This window comes from Gasterosteus aculeatus, chromosome 7 (genome assembly GCF_964276395.1).
Source record: "Gasterosteus aculeatus chromosome 7, fGasAcu3.hap1.1, whole genome shotgun sequence".
In the NCBI taxonomy this organism is placed as follows: Eukaryota; Metazoa; Chordata; class Actinopteri; order Perciformes; family Gasterosteidae; genus Gasterosteus; species Gasterosteus aculeatus.
This window is the reverse complement of record NC_135694.1, coordinates 7,448,122-7,460,296: the sequence shown is the minus strand read 5'-3', so window position 1 is coordinate 7,460,296 and position 12,175 is coordinate 7,448,122. Positions and strand designations below refer to the sequence as shown.

General features: G+C 44.6%; 2 protein-coding genes across 8 annotated transcripts in view; one reads left to right on the top strand and one right to left on the bottom strand.

The window, feature by feature from the left end:
• rpl34 (ribosomal protein L34) overlaps window positions 1–11,596 on the bottom strand; it is a 277,780-nt gene extending 266,184 nt beyond the window's left edge. The window contains exon 1 of the mRNA XM_078106359.1: window positions 11,593–11,596. The gene's annotated coding sequence lies outside the window, so the exon portion shown is untranslated. The remainder of the gene's footprint in view (window positions 1–11,592) is intronic.
• Window positions 1–12,175, top strand: part of ppargc1a (peroxisome proliferator-activated receptor gamma, coactivator 1 alpha) — a 221,335-nt gene that overhangs the window by 144,606 nt on the left and 64,554 nt on the right. The window lies entirely within an intron of this gene.

Here is a 12,175-nt window from a genome sequence, read left to right as displayed (position 1 = left end):
GGAGCATCATCAAAAGAACACTTGCACACTTGGATCAGCCTCATTGGGTTATATGCATGTCTGTCACATAATGTGAAACCCCCGATTGGTTGGGTTTCTCCTCTCTGAAATGTCAAAAGCTCGCGAGCAGGTGACAGAATATGCTTAGAACTGAGGTTGCCATATTGCTTGGGCCTAATTTATTTCCCATTACGCAAAATGTTAACAAAGCACTAATGAGCTGCTGACTACATCATCCTATCTTTAAAGAACTATGTCAAGGGAACATCCAGTCCTACTTTGTATGCCATCGTGTTTTCCTGAGAAATAATTTGCATCGCAGCAACATTTCCTCATGAAATCAGTTTCGCTCCACACCTGATGTGTTAGCAGTTGCTGCAGAGTAAACCAAGTTTGAATATACTACCATGGTTTGGACAGAACTTAAATTATTTGTTGATAGAGCATAAAAGGCCTTTTCTTTTTACGTGTTTGCGGCTTTGCTGTAGGGATTGCAATGTCAGGCAGTCTGTTCCTTGGTCCACCATCTCCATCCAGTCGGAAATAACTGCACCATACTATTTGATGGATCGTTTCGGCGCTCGTGGTCCCTTGTTTGTGAGGCCTACTGACGGTATTCTGTTGTCCCCTGACATTTAATGTATTGCCCATCTTTCTGACTAGAGTCTGCATGTTCTGTCCATGTCTGCTTCTCTTTGAGTACCCCGGCTTCCTCCCACTGTCCAAAGACATTCAGGTCAGGCCAATTGGTGAATTACCCGAATGTATGTGGATGCGTGTGTGAATGATTGTTTGTCTCTATGTGAGCCCTGCGATTGACTGGCGACCAGTCCACGGTGTACTCCGTGTCTCACCCGATGTTGGCTGGGATTGAATCCAATCCCCCCCCCACCCCCTCCCCTCCCTCCCCTTGACACTCTAAGGATAAGCGGTATAGAAGATAACTCACTGACAGCAGGTCAACTTTAACATGTACGGCAGCCGGAAAGTAATGAGATCAGGCAAGTTTGAGTTTTGGCTAATAGCCTGTTCGTATGTAGTCTTGTGGCTCTCCACACTTGAGTCAAACAAAGCCCATTGCCGCTGGTCAGAGGTGTCAGTAGAGCATAAGTAGACGGGAGCCTATCACACTAACGCATCACCCCTTTCACAACCACCCAGAAGTAATTTCAGGGTTAGGGCAAAAGAGTTAAGTTGTCCAAATGAAAAGGCCTTCGGTGAAAAGAGGAGGCCATTTTCCCGAGAAGCCGAATTGACTGTTGCAAACAAGAGGCATGACCGAGATGAAATTGGCTCACCTGAATCCATTCCTGGGAGGTAGAGGAGGGGGATGGAAGGATGAGAGGTGGGTGAAAGCGTGACAGAGACTGGCAGAGAGACGCAAAGAGACAAATGAGATACCGTAGCAGAGAACGGGTGTGGGTGTGCGGGTGCAGGTCCAACAGATCCAACAGAGAGGAATAGAGATGACAGGAGAGCAAAAGGGAGGAGGAGGTGATATTATATAGCTCGGCATCATTCAGGGTCTTCTCTTAACCACGGCAGATGTTATGAAACCTTCAGTGAGAGTGTGATCCATTTTATCCTCTTTTCAACGCACGAGAAACTCTTCATCAATAATAAAACGCCATCCCAGAATTAAAAATGAAATATTTCCAACTGATCTGATCATGCCTCCTCCGTTTTGTGATGGAATCTATTCATACACATTCATGTAACAATATGAGAGATTTATTCTAATGGAACATTTTTGAGAAAAGTGTGCGCATTGAGATTTGTAGAAGCGAAGGATTATATTGTAGCTCTGTGCAAATTAATTGTGCGGATGCGGCCATTGTGTGTGTCTCTCGCCAATCCCTTCCAGTCTTGAAAGCTGCATATTTAAACAGATATTAGCCGTGATATGACCAGAGATAAAAGCTGTTGTAAGTATGATGCAACTTCTTCCCCCGTCTTCAGATCATAATTGCAGATCGGTTTTCTCAAATTAATTTCTAATCTGGAGCTTCTCCTCAGCAACTTGTGAGCTTGGCTCAAGTTTTCGCTCGGCCAGTATCGGACTTTTATAGCCCTGCATAATTGGCACCATAAACCTGGTCTGAGGCTCATTCAATAATGATTCCTTGCTTCAAATACCTGCTGGCCTTTAGCAGAATATTACTTATTAAGCACTCCAAAATCTGGCGGAAGTATCATTCGTAAGGTCAAGCGTGGAGAATCTTTCAGAGAGGCGAGGCTTTATGAGCTCGGCTTCTCTCACATCTCTAGGCATTGCAGTTGGCATGCTAATGGACATTGGCAGCCATTTGTAAGCTGTTTGTTCCCTCCAAGATGCTGCTGATAGCAGACACGTATACCTCTGCTTTTCTCTTTTAGAAAATTGCAAACAGTGTCCAATACTATTTTTTTCATGCACTTATTCGGGGAGGTTGTCTTTATTAACTTGTTAACGTGTTAATTGGATTCCCTTTCTCACGTCGCTTCAAGCAGATAATTTCCCTCATGTAAAACAAATTGTTCCATCCATCATGAAATATTAAAATCCAATGTTTTTTTTATAGCTCTATGAAATCTGAATGTAAACCTTTTAGATTCTGTTGATTATTTTATACATGTGACCCTACACTTTTATATTGTTTTGTTTTTTATCTTGCAAAGAGAGCGGTCTTGGCTGGGCTTGAAGGTTAAATGGTCCGGATTTGAACAATGCACGTCTCCATATCGTGTTGTCACAAAGATGGACCATACCGCTTGAGGAGCTTTAAAAATAGAGCAAATGGACAAAGGGCTTTAGAGAACAGAGAGACCAAAGGGCAAACCACACCTAAAGCTTCATTTGAAGTGGCTGTCACTCGCCTCCTAGAACAGATAAGTGTCCATTTAATCAAATGTAGCAATACGTGTCACTTCAGGTCTAAAAAGCTGTGTTTTTATTCTTTGGCGCATATTCCGGAGAGTAATGTGTAACCTCCACTGGTACATTTGGTTAACAATATAAGGATGTCAATGAATGTGAATTAGTTTAGGGTCCTTAATTTGCATGGTGGCCTCTGCCATCGGGTGTGTGAATGGGTGTGAATGGTTGAATGACGAATGTACTGCACAGGACTCTGAGGTGTCGGAAGAATGGAACTTTGCTAAACAAATGCCAGCCCGCTCACCATCCACCATGCCCGTCCGTACCATTCATATATAATCCAACAGGCCGTCTAAATCTATATTTACCCTAAAGCCTTCTTGCAAACGGTATTTGCTCTCAAGATTTCTGACCCCCTGTCTTGTGCTGCCAACAGTACAGCTGCCTCTGAAATCGGTGATGGCTGGATGGAGGTTTGGCTCGGTGTGAACTGCACATAGGGAGGTCTTACTTCGTATGTGGACTTCCATTAATGTTTAACCACCGAGTACGTGCAAGCTTGTATAAATGCATCTTCAAGTGTCTTCAAGCAATGCGCCGCATCCCTAACAACTCTAGGAGGGATTTGTTTTTTTTTATTTCTGAAAGAAGAAGAAAATTCCCTCGGAGAGAAAACATAAATAGCAATCTATAAAACACTTTTTTATATAAAGTCTGCTTCTTATTTAAATCCATTTCCTTTTAGTTTGTTTATTATCCTTTATACATTCTATTTGTTTGATTCAGGACAGCACACACACCCTCAGATCTAATTCACGGGAGAACTCTGTTAGATAAATCATCCCTGGTGTAAGAAAGGTTTCATGTTGGCCTGCCTTGTAACCACTATACCATTTCCCTGATTGCCTCATGTTCCAAACACAGTCATTTGACATTGTTCTTTTGTATCCTCATCTCAAGCGGAGTGACGGTGGATTTGCTTGATTTGTTTAAGAGAAGAGTTCAATCATCCCAGCAATCCCACAGTGTCACATCAGATTTTATCACACAGGATATTCAAGGGTATGCAGATGATTATCCCCCGACAATACAGATGCAAGCTCTCTCTCTCTCTCTCTCTCGCGCTCTCTCTCTCTCTCTCTCTCTTGGTGTTTCCCAAACATCTGGATCAAAGACACACACGCACGCACGCATTATACCCCATGAAGGCTCCCACGTGTTTATTTACACACAGGCACAATGTAACCCAAACCTTTAACGGTGCACAGACACCCCCCCCCGGGTCACCGGAGAACACAGTGAGCCTGTGGAGGAGCAATTGTTTCAATGCAGGAGCCAGTGTGTCCTCATTGTGAGCCAAGGCCACCATCATCAAAACGACAGAGGAAAGAATCCTCCCTGAAAGAATGCCACAGATCCCCTCCCCTCCCTCAGCTCCTCCTCCCGGGAGACTGGCAAAGAACAAGGCGAATCCATCCGATCGAATGTCACGCAAATACACAGCCCCCGCGTCCAGCAGTCCTGTGATTGCTGTTGGTATACCCTGGTTATTGACCCGTGCGGTGTGTGATGTGAGTTTCTGAGACTATGTATGTTTAGGTGGCGTTCTTGTGTGCGTGTGCGTGTGTGTGTGTGTGTGTGTGTGTGTGCGTACTGTTTGTATCAGAGACAGATTGGAAGGCCATCATTCGCTGAGCTGACCCTATCTCCAAGGCTCGGAGGCTGCATGGAGAGATCAGAGCGAAAGCCAAGCCCACTGTCTCCTACTGTGATGGAGGGAAGGATCTCTTTCTGTTTGTGTGTGTGTGTGTGTGTGTGTGTGTGTGTGTGTGTGTGCGCAGAGAGACAAGATGACATAGCCCAGAGCCCCTCTGCAGCCGAGTCCAAAAGATAAGAGGGAAAGATGGGCAGCTCCACAGATGGCGACAGGCTCTGGTAAAACTGTTGCCGTGTTTATATGTGTGAGGGATGACACTTGGTCCCATGTTTATGCATATTTAAGTACATATATTTTGACTGAAATGTAAAGTCAAATGCAAAATAGGGCATGTAGTCACTTCAGGCTGACTTTACGTCAAGGTGATTCTGGCTTCATTGTATATTTTTTTCCTATTTTTACAAAACCCTGCGCGTCTCAACGCCTGCCTTCTATACCGTGTCAGGTGTTTGAACATGAGGCAAATGCTTTGGTTTCAATGTATTACTTTTGTTCAAGCACCTGAGGGATTATTATGGCCTCATTCTAGTCCGCTCTTCTGCCACGCTTAACTCCGATAGAGGGATTTTGTGTTATTTCTCCAACTGTAGAAAACGAGTCGACACAAAACCGCTGGCACCAATCACACCTTTGTATGCAGAGATAAGAACGGGGTTGTTTTCATCCTATATAGCGAGCTAGCCACCTATTCTCATGTGTAAAGTGTAGCCGCGAAAAATGTGACAGGAGTGCCGGAGACAGGAGTGCCTGAGATTGATTCAGCTGCACAGGTTGTTAAAAGGCAACTTCCTTTGTCCGTCCAACCACTTCTAGCAGCCGCTGCTGCTGCAGCAGCAGCTTCTGCGGATGTCGGCAATACGCACCTACTGACTGTTTCTTTGATTGAAAATACCCAGACTCCTAAGAAGAAACACACTAGCCTGAAGCTAAACATTTAGAATTTAATATATTTTATGTTTTTTTGTGCGCACACAAACTTGCGGTGAAAAGTGACTGGCACCCTGGGCAACAGCCGCTTTAGGCCCGAGGCTCCCCTTACAGCGCTGTCTAATCCTTATGCACCTTAATCCAACTCTGACCTCCTCTAGTCCTCGCTAACCGATCATATCTCCACCTCTACAGCTCTCTCCTCAATACCCTCCGTTCATACAGTCGTTTTCAGCCACCCGTGTCTCTCATCAGTCGCAATCTCTCTCTCTCTCACCATCCTCCCTCTGTCCCTTATATAGCCCTTATCTCTCTTTCTTTTACTTCTGACCCCACCTCGCTGTTTCTCTTCCTCTCCCCACCCAGAGTTGCCTTAAGGAGATTTCAAAGCCCATTCGGCAGCAGTTCTAACTGCCAACCTGATGGCCAGATAAAACCCCCATTTACCTTGTCCTCAGTTTCCCATTAAAGCCCATTTTTGGGGACCGTAACTTAAGAGGAAATGGGAACTAGCGTAGAGGGAAAAAAAAAAAAAATCACCCACTCGGTCACCCTTAAGCCCTTTTTGCTGTTTATTTGTAGCAGCATGAAGAAGAAGAAAGGGGGATTGCAGAGAAGTAGAAATAGGACTGGGAGAGGTGACTTGAAGTGTCAGTGGCCCCATAGGAAGACATTGCAGAGCGTAGCCGCATCCTCGGGCAAGGTAGCTTCATTGGCAGCAGAGATGGATGATCTGGAACATTGTACACTGTGTGCGAATAGAAGTTAGTTGTTTTGCCTGCACAAGGGCATAAGGCTCTCTAAGTAGCTTAATTAAAATGTATATTTTCCTAATTTATGCCCTCCTGGGTGAGTTGGAGAGATGACAGTGAGGTTTTCTAAAGGTTGCATGGGCCGTTGTACGTGAGGGCATTTTGGCAGGTGAGCGCATTTAAAGGGGCATATTTTAGGGCAGGGGGGTGGGCTCATCGGCACAGATATATAACTGACCTGCGACGGTTCATGGCACAAGTGGTCTCCAGAGAAGCCGGGACCAGTGCCAGTTGGCACCACCACCCTTGATGACTGTAAAACCGATGCGGGGGAGGGGCATTCATATTTAGACTGAAAACTGATAACTTGTAAGCATTGCGCATAACAACTCTGCACAACTCACCTTAACCTTATTTAAACTAACCCACATCAAGGCGTCGCACATTCCGACATGTAACCTCTCAACTATCTTGTACGTTCTAAACCTTGAAATAATTAGACCGCTTTGCACAGTGTGACATAAAAACATTGCCTGCAGCAGGCAAGCCTTTGTCCAAAAGTTTAAAATGAGCCAAAGCTTCCAGTTAGCCCAGAACCCTAACCTGTTGCTGTCTGTCCAGCATGCTAATCACCACATGTGCACCCCACGTCTTCATAAACGGACCCCGGGACCGGGGTCAAGCAGCTGAGAGTGCAGGTCGTAGCGGTTTGCATTGAAGCTGCACGGCCGTGTCCTTTTTTCGAATCCATTTCAATGTGAAGTCTGTGTTGTTTCACCGCATTGTAGCGGACTTCAGTTCTTTTTAATGACCTCCATTCATATAGGCGCGTTCTGCTCATAAATACTTTAGATTCAAAATGTAGCAAAAAACCCTTTAGCACCACAGCAATCCTGATGTGTTTACCTGTCAAGTCCAGGAGCAGAGACAGGAGGACCCAAATGCAGATTTGGCACAGAGAAATACTTTATTCAACTACCAAACCATAGAAGGCCTGGGTATAAACAGGGACCAAAACACAGCGAAAACCAAATAAACTCTTCGAACGAGACTAACCATACACTCACCAACATGACAATGAACCTACAAAGAGACACAAGGGACTCATGTGGTTTAAATACCCTGGGACGGTGCATGCGATTGGACACAGGAGGAAACAATCAGGGACACGGCAGGACAACCGGGCAGGAAGTGAAGTTAACTTAGAGACACTAGAGGCAGGAAACTACAAAACAAAACAGGAAGCCCACACTGTGACAGTAAAAGCTATTATTGGGTGTATATTAATGTAGGTCATAAAATAATAGCTAACTGTTTTGTGAAATTTTGACTTTTATGTGAAATCAAAGCCTTCCCACTCCGCCTGGTCGAGGTACTTATTTGTTCTCATTGAGTGAGATTGTTATTGATGGCCAAGATTATGTTTGAGCAAAGAAACCAATACACACAAATAATAAAATCAACCTTTTTATCTCTCAACCTCTTTCTCCTTCCCCGTTTCTCCCCTCATGTTCGCACATATGTAGTCCCACGTACCAAAATTAATCTTAGCATGGGTCCCTTTCTATCAAAAGAAGCCTAAATTCGGCTCCTTGGGCTGTTTTTCTGTGCTCCGCAGCAATCAAGGGCTAGAGAACTGGCTGTTAGGCCAGGATTAAAGCTAGCCCTCTCCACATCCATCAAGGGATAAGGTTACACACAGCCCTGCTACTCAGGGGAAGACAGACTCAAGCTCCTTCTTCGGACCCAGATTGATTCTCCGCAGCAATTTTAAAGATTGCAGGCGCTAGCGTACTGGCTTTATTGAAGGGATGCTTCTCCTGCTTCCCCTGTTAGTCCAAGAATAGAGACAGATTTTCTCTGAAAAGCCCAGGACATTTTCAGGCCTGAAGGGGTTAGGTCAAAGTCAAAAAAGGGAACAATGGCATACTGTTTTTAAGGGATTTGGGAACTTGTATCAGTTCACTATCATATGAATAGGAGGTTTCTAATGTTAATGTCTCAATCGTCCTCCTGCCAATATGTTATATTTCAACAAGATGATGAGATGATTTGACATTTTGCCTCATTATGAGGTGTTTGTGCAGTAAATCCATCCATCCTTATTTTCAAAGATAATATGCCTCGCACTTGGTCAGCCAATATATCTGCAGCAATCTTTCATTTACAGTATTCTTTTACAGTTTTCTACGTGCTATCGGTCTGTCCCCTTTATGTTTGGGAAGAAAGGATTACTGGTTGTTGTCACTGAGCACTCATTGGTAACCTGAAACAAGCTTGGTTTATTATAGACTTCCCTTCCCCCCTTTGTGTAGTGCCACATTTAAATGGAGGGAAAACCAGGCAGATAACCTGCCCTTATCTTATCCTCTGTCCTTCTCTTACACTGGCCAGAAGAAGAAAGAACGAGGGGTTGTAGTGCGGGAGGGAGTGGAGTGATGCCTTAACACCGTCCTGTATAAGCTAAGGCTCGGTGCGTGCGCTGGTTGCGTGTAGGTACTACTAATTGCACAGTGGCTTGAACCTGTGATGCATTATGCATTGTGTGTTGATAGCTTGGGCCTTTAAATGTCGAAGCCTTACATGCAGACTTGCAGGCGCTTTGTGCATCATGACCACTCCATGTAATATCGCTCCCACGTGCAAGAATCCGCACCAGTTGAGAGACACACGCCTCAGGGTGCTCAAAGCTGAGAAGGCCGCTCTTCCCCCATCTACTCCTCTTCCTCTTATCCCACTCTACCCTTGACTTTATTTTGATACATGATTGATCTCTGTGCTGTGAGACTCAGCTGAGCTGTTTTTATCCAAAGCACTTCTCAGAGAAGACTTGTGCTTTAAATGATTTATGTCTGCGTGCTCTTTGAGTGTGGGCATCTTTGTGTTCATGTGTGTTTCTTGGCATGGCCGCATGCATGTTTTGCATCACGACAAATCTGAGATACATAAGACCAACAGAAACTCGGCCAGCTCGAGTAACAAATATTGCAGATGGAAATGAAAAAGAAAAGTATGTGGAAACATAATAGAGACAAGTTAGGATTAGACGTTTTGACTAAAAGGTCCATAACTGGTGGGGGTTTGAAAAAGACAGATATGCATGGAGTTCCCCAGGGCTCAATTGTAGGCCCAATCACAAACCACAACAATCCAATCTTAGAAGAATAATATACATTTTTTTCAACCCGACAGTCAATGTCCGTGGAGTTAGAGGTTTGGAGAGCTGCTAGAGCAAAGTGCAAAGGTCATGATCCACATAGTACACTCCTATCCATTAAAAGCCTTGTCAAAAGACCACTTGGTTCCCAGCAGAGCTACCCCAAACTAGGGCATGATTCTCACTTATATTGACCACCCGCTTTTTGACAATCTGCCAGGGAAAGAGTGTGAGACCCTTTAATGTAGCCCCTGAAGCCCCGTGAATGAGGTCAATCTATTTCCTAGGTGTGTATATATGTGTGCATGCGAGGAGTGGTGGAGGGAGTGTGGGAGGGTTTCCCCATAATTGCCAATTAGAGGCTAAAGGTAAAGTATCAGCCACAGGAGTAAAGATGGAGTTATTCAAGTTGCCTGGATTAGATTTGTGATTCACATTTTCGGCGTTTTACTGAATTCTGAGCTTATGAGAGTACATACCTATTGGAGGACATTTTATTGCATTGCAGCTTTATCGTGCGATGGCAAATAGGGGAGAGTCGTCGAATGGCTTACTGCCGAGAGTGATTGCTGAGCTTTAACTTAAGAGGCCAATCTCAGACTAATAACTATTCTATATTAGCTGTATTATCCACTGTGGTATGAGGCTCACCCACCGTTATGATGTTTTCATACAGTCCCTCTGTGGTTTTTCAACAGACATTATCTCTGTGACTCCCTACTCTCTCTGCCTGTTCCCGTCTGTCTGTACATGCTATGTGGAACATGGAGTCTGGCTGAGCATTCAATCTTTCATGACGCCGCTACACTTTAGTCCTGTTTTGACACTCCACTCACTCAGCATGAGAGAATCGCTGCCCGCTCTGTCATCCTTCTTTTTCTTTTTCTTGTTCTTTTTTTTTTTGTTGCTTCCTCTCATTCTGTTCCCCCCCCCTTCATCTCTTTCCCTGTCACTGCACATCTAACGCTCGCAAACCCAGGCAGCTGAAAAGGCACCACCAGTAGGTGTGTGTCGGCACTGTGTGTGTTGGTGTGTTAGAGGATAGAGGGACGAAACTAGGAGTGAAAAGTGGAGAACACTATGATTATGTAGCACACTAAAGACACACACACACACACACACACACACACACAACTAGATTTCCAAGTAAATGTCAGCCTCTTTGATATTCTGATGGTTCACCCTGATTTCTCTAAGCAGATGATGCATGGCCACTGCAAATGAGAGTATGTAGCGAACACGTTCTGTTTTCTCTCGTATTTCCTGCTAATTTGACTGTGAGGGAACACACAGCTCGGCCGACATGTGGGATCTGCATTAAGTAAAAAAAAAACCTGCTATCATTCACGCACATTAAGCCGTCAACAGATCTGTGAATCAAGGACAAGTTGGAGAAATAGAGACTTATTCAAATATGAACATGCATACCAATTTAACTCCACATTCTATTCCATTTTCACATTTTGAGTTTTTGTGCAGGACGCGATGAAATTATTTGTCATATAAGCCTATAGATGTTTTTAGCATATGTAAAATTATGACACTGCATGATCTCTAGTTTAAGTGGATTCCTGAATGGTTAATATGTTTTATTATTTCTGACTGAAATTGAAAGGCAAAAAGAAAATGATTTTCACTTATTAGATTATCTTTTATTAAGAATCAGGTACGACTAAAGGTGTGAGAAAAGGTATGTGCATGACCTGAGCGAGAAGAGAGGAGATTCTCCGCAAGCAGCTGGTAATGTCCCTGGAAGGTCTTCTTCCCTTTGACCTGGTAGTCCCTTATTCCCTGTCCTCCAGCCAAAGTGTCCCATCACTCGCCCCACGTGTTGCCAAATATTTGTGTGCGAGTTCTTGTGGAGGAGGGTCGGCGTATCAATTCCACCCCTGCGAGTCCTTTTGCTGTCTTTTTCTCTCTCTCATCTCCGTCTGACCCAGCTGTGATAAACTCAAGTAAGCCTAAGTTCAGCCGAAGGACAAACTGACTTTAGAGTGGTGGGCAAGAGAGTCTTGTGTTTCACTGCTGCTGGCAAGCTACACTACTAATTGACCCCCTCCTCCTTCTTGTTGCGCACACAGAAACACACACATACACTTTTTTTTTTTCCATCTGATTCCATTCCACCAAAGCTGGTGTTGACAGCACAGAGCGGTTTATGGGAACAGCACGTCCATTCTCTCTAACGCCTCCTAATCACTGGCACTCCTCCTCTGTGATAAACCTGAGAGGGTAGAGACGAGGAGAGACAGAGGGAGCGAATCAAGGAATATGGAATTAGATGAAAAGAGGGAAAACAGGCGAGGGCTGACTGACAGGGAATACCTGCAAAGGAGAGACGGGGGACCGATAGGCCGATTTGTTTTTGAGGGGGAGGAGGGAGGCGGCACGCATTGTGGAGTAATATTTAGGTGAGCGATATCGCGGGTGATCAAGACCTCGTCGCCTTCCGTTATATACCCCGTTCTCTGCTACTCCATTCCCAATCCTGAAGCCAGGAGCTAAAGCCAAACCACCAGTCAATCTAAACAGACACAATAGCTGCAGGCCCAAACAATGCACAGAGGAAACCGGGAAAAAGAAAGCAGGGTAAGTGGGCAGAGATTTGGACAATGCGCGAGGGAGGTTGCTGTGAATTGCAAATGTGGTTTGGAGGCTGATATGCACGTGCATTTCTCAAACACACAAAGATGCACACACAAACACACACACACAAACCGATGATAGCAAAGAGCTACGCCGAAGCAACACAAAATGTGTTAGGG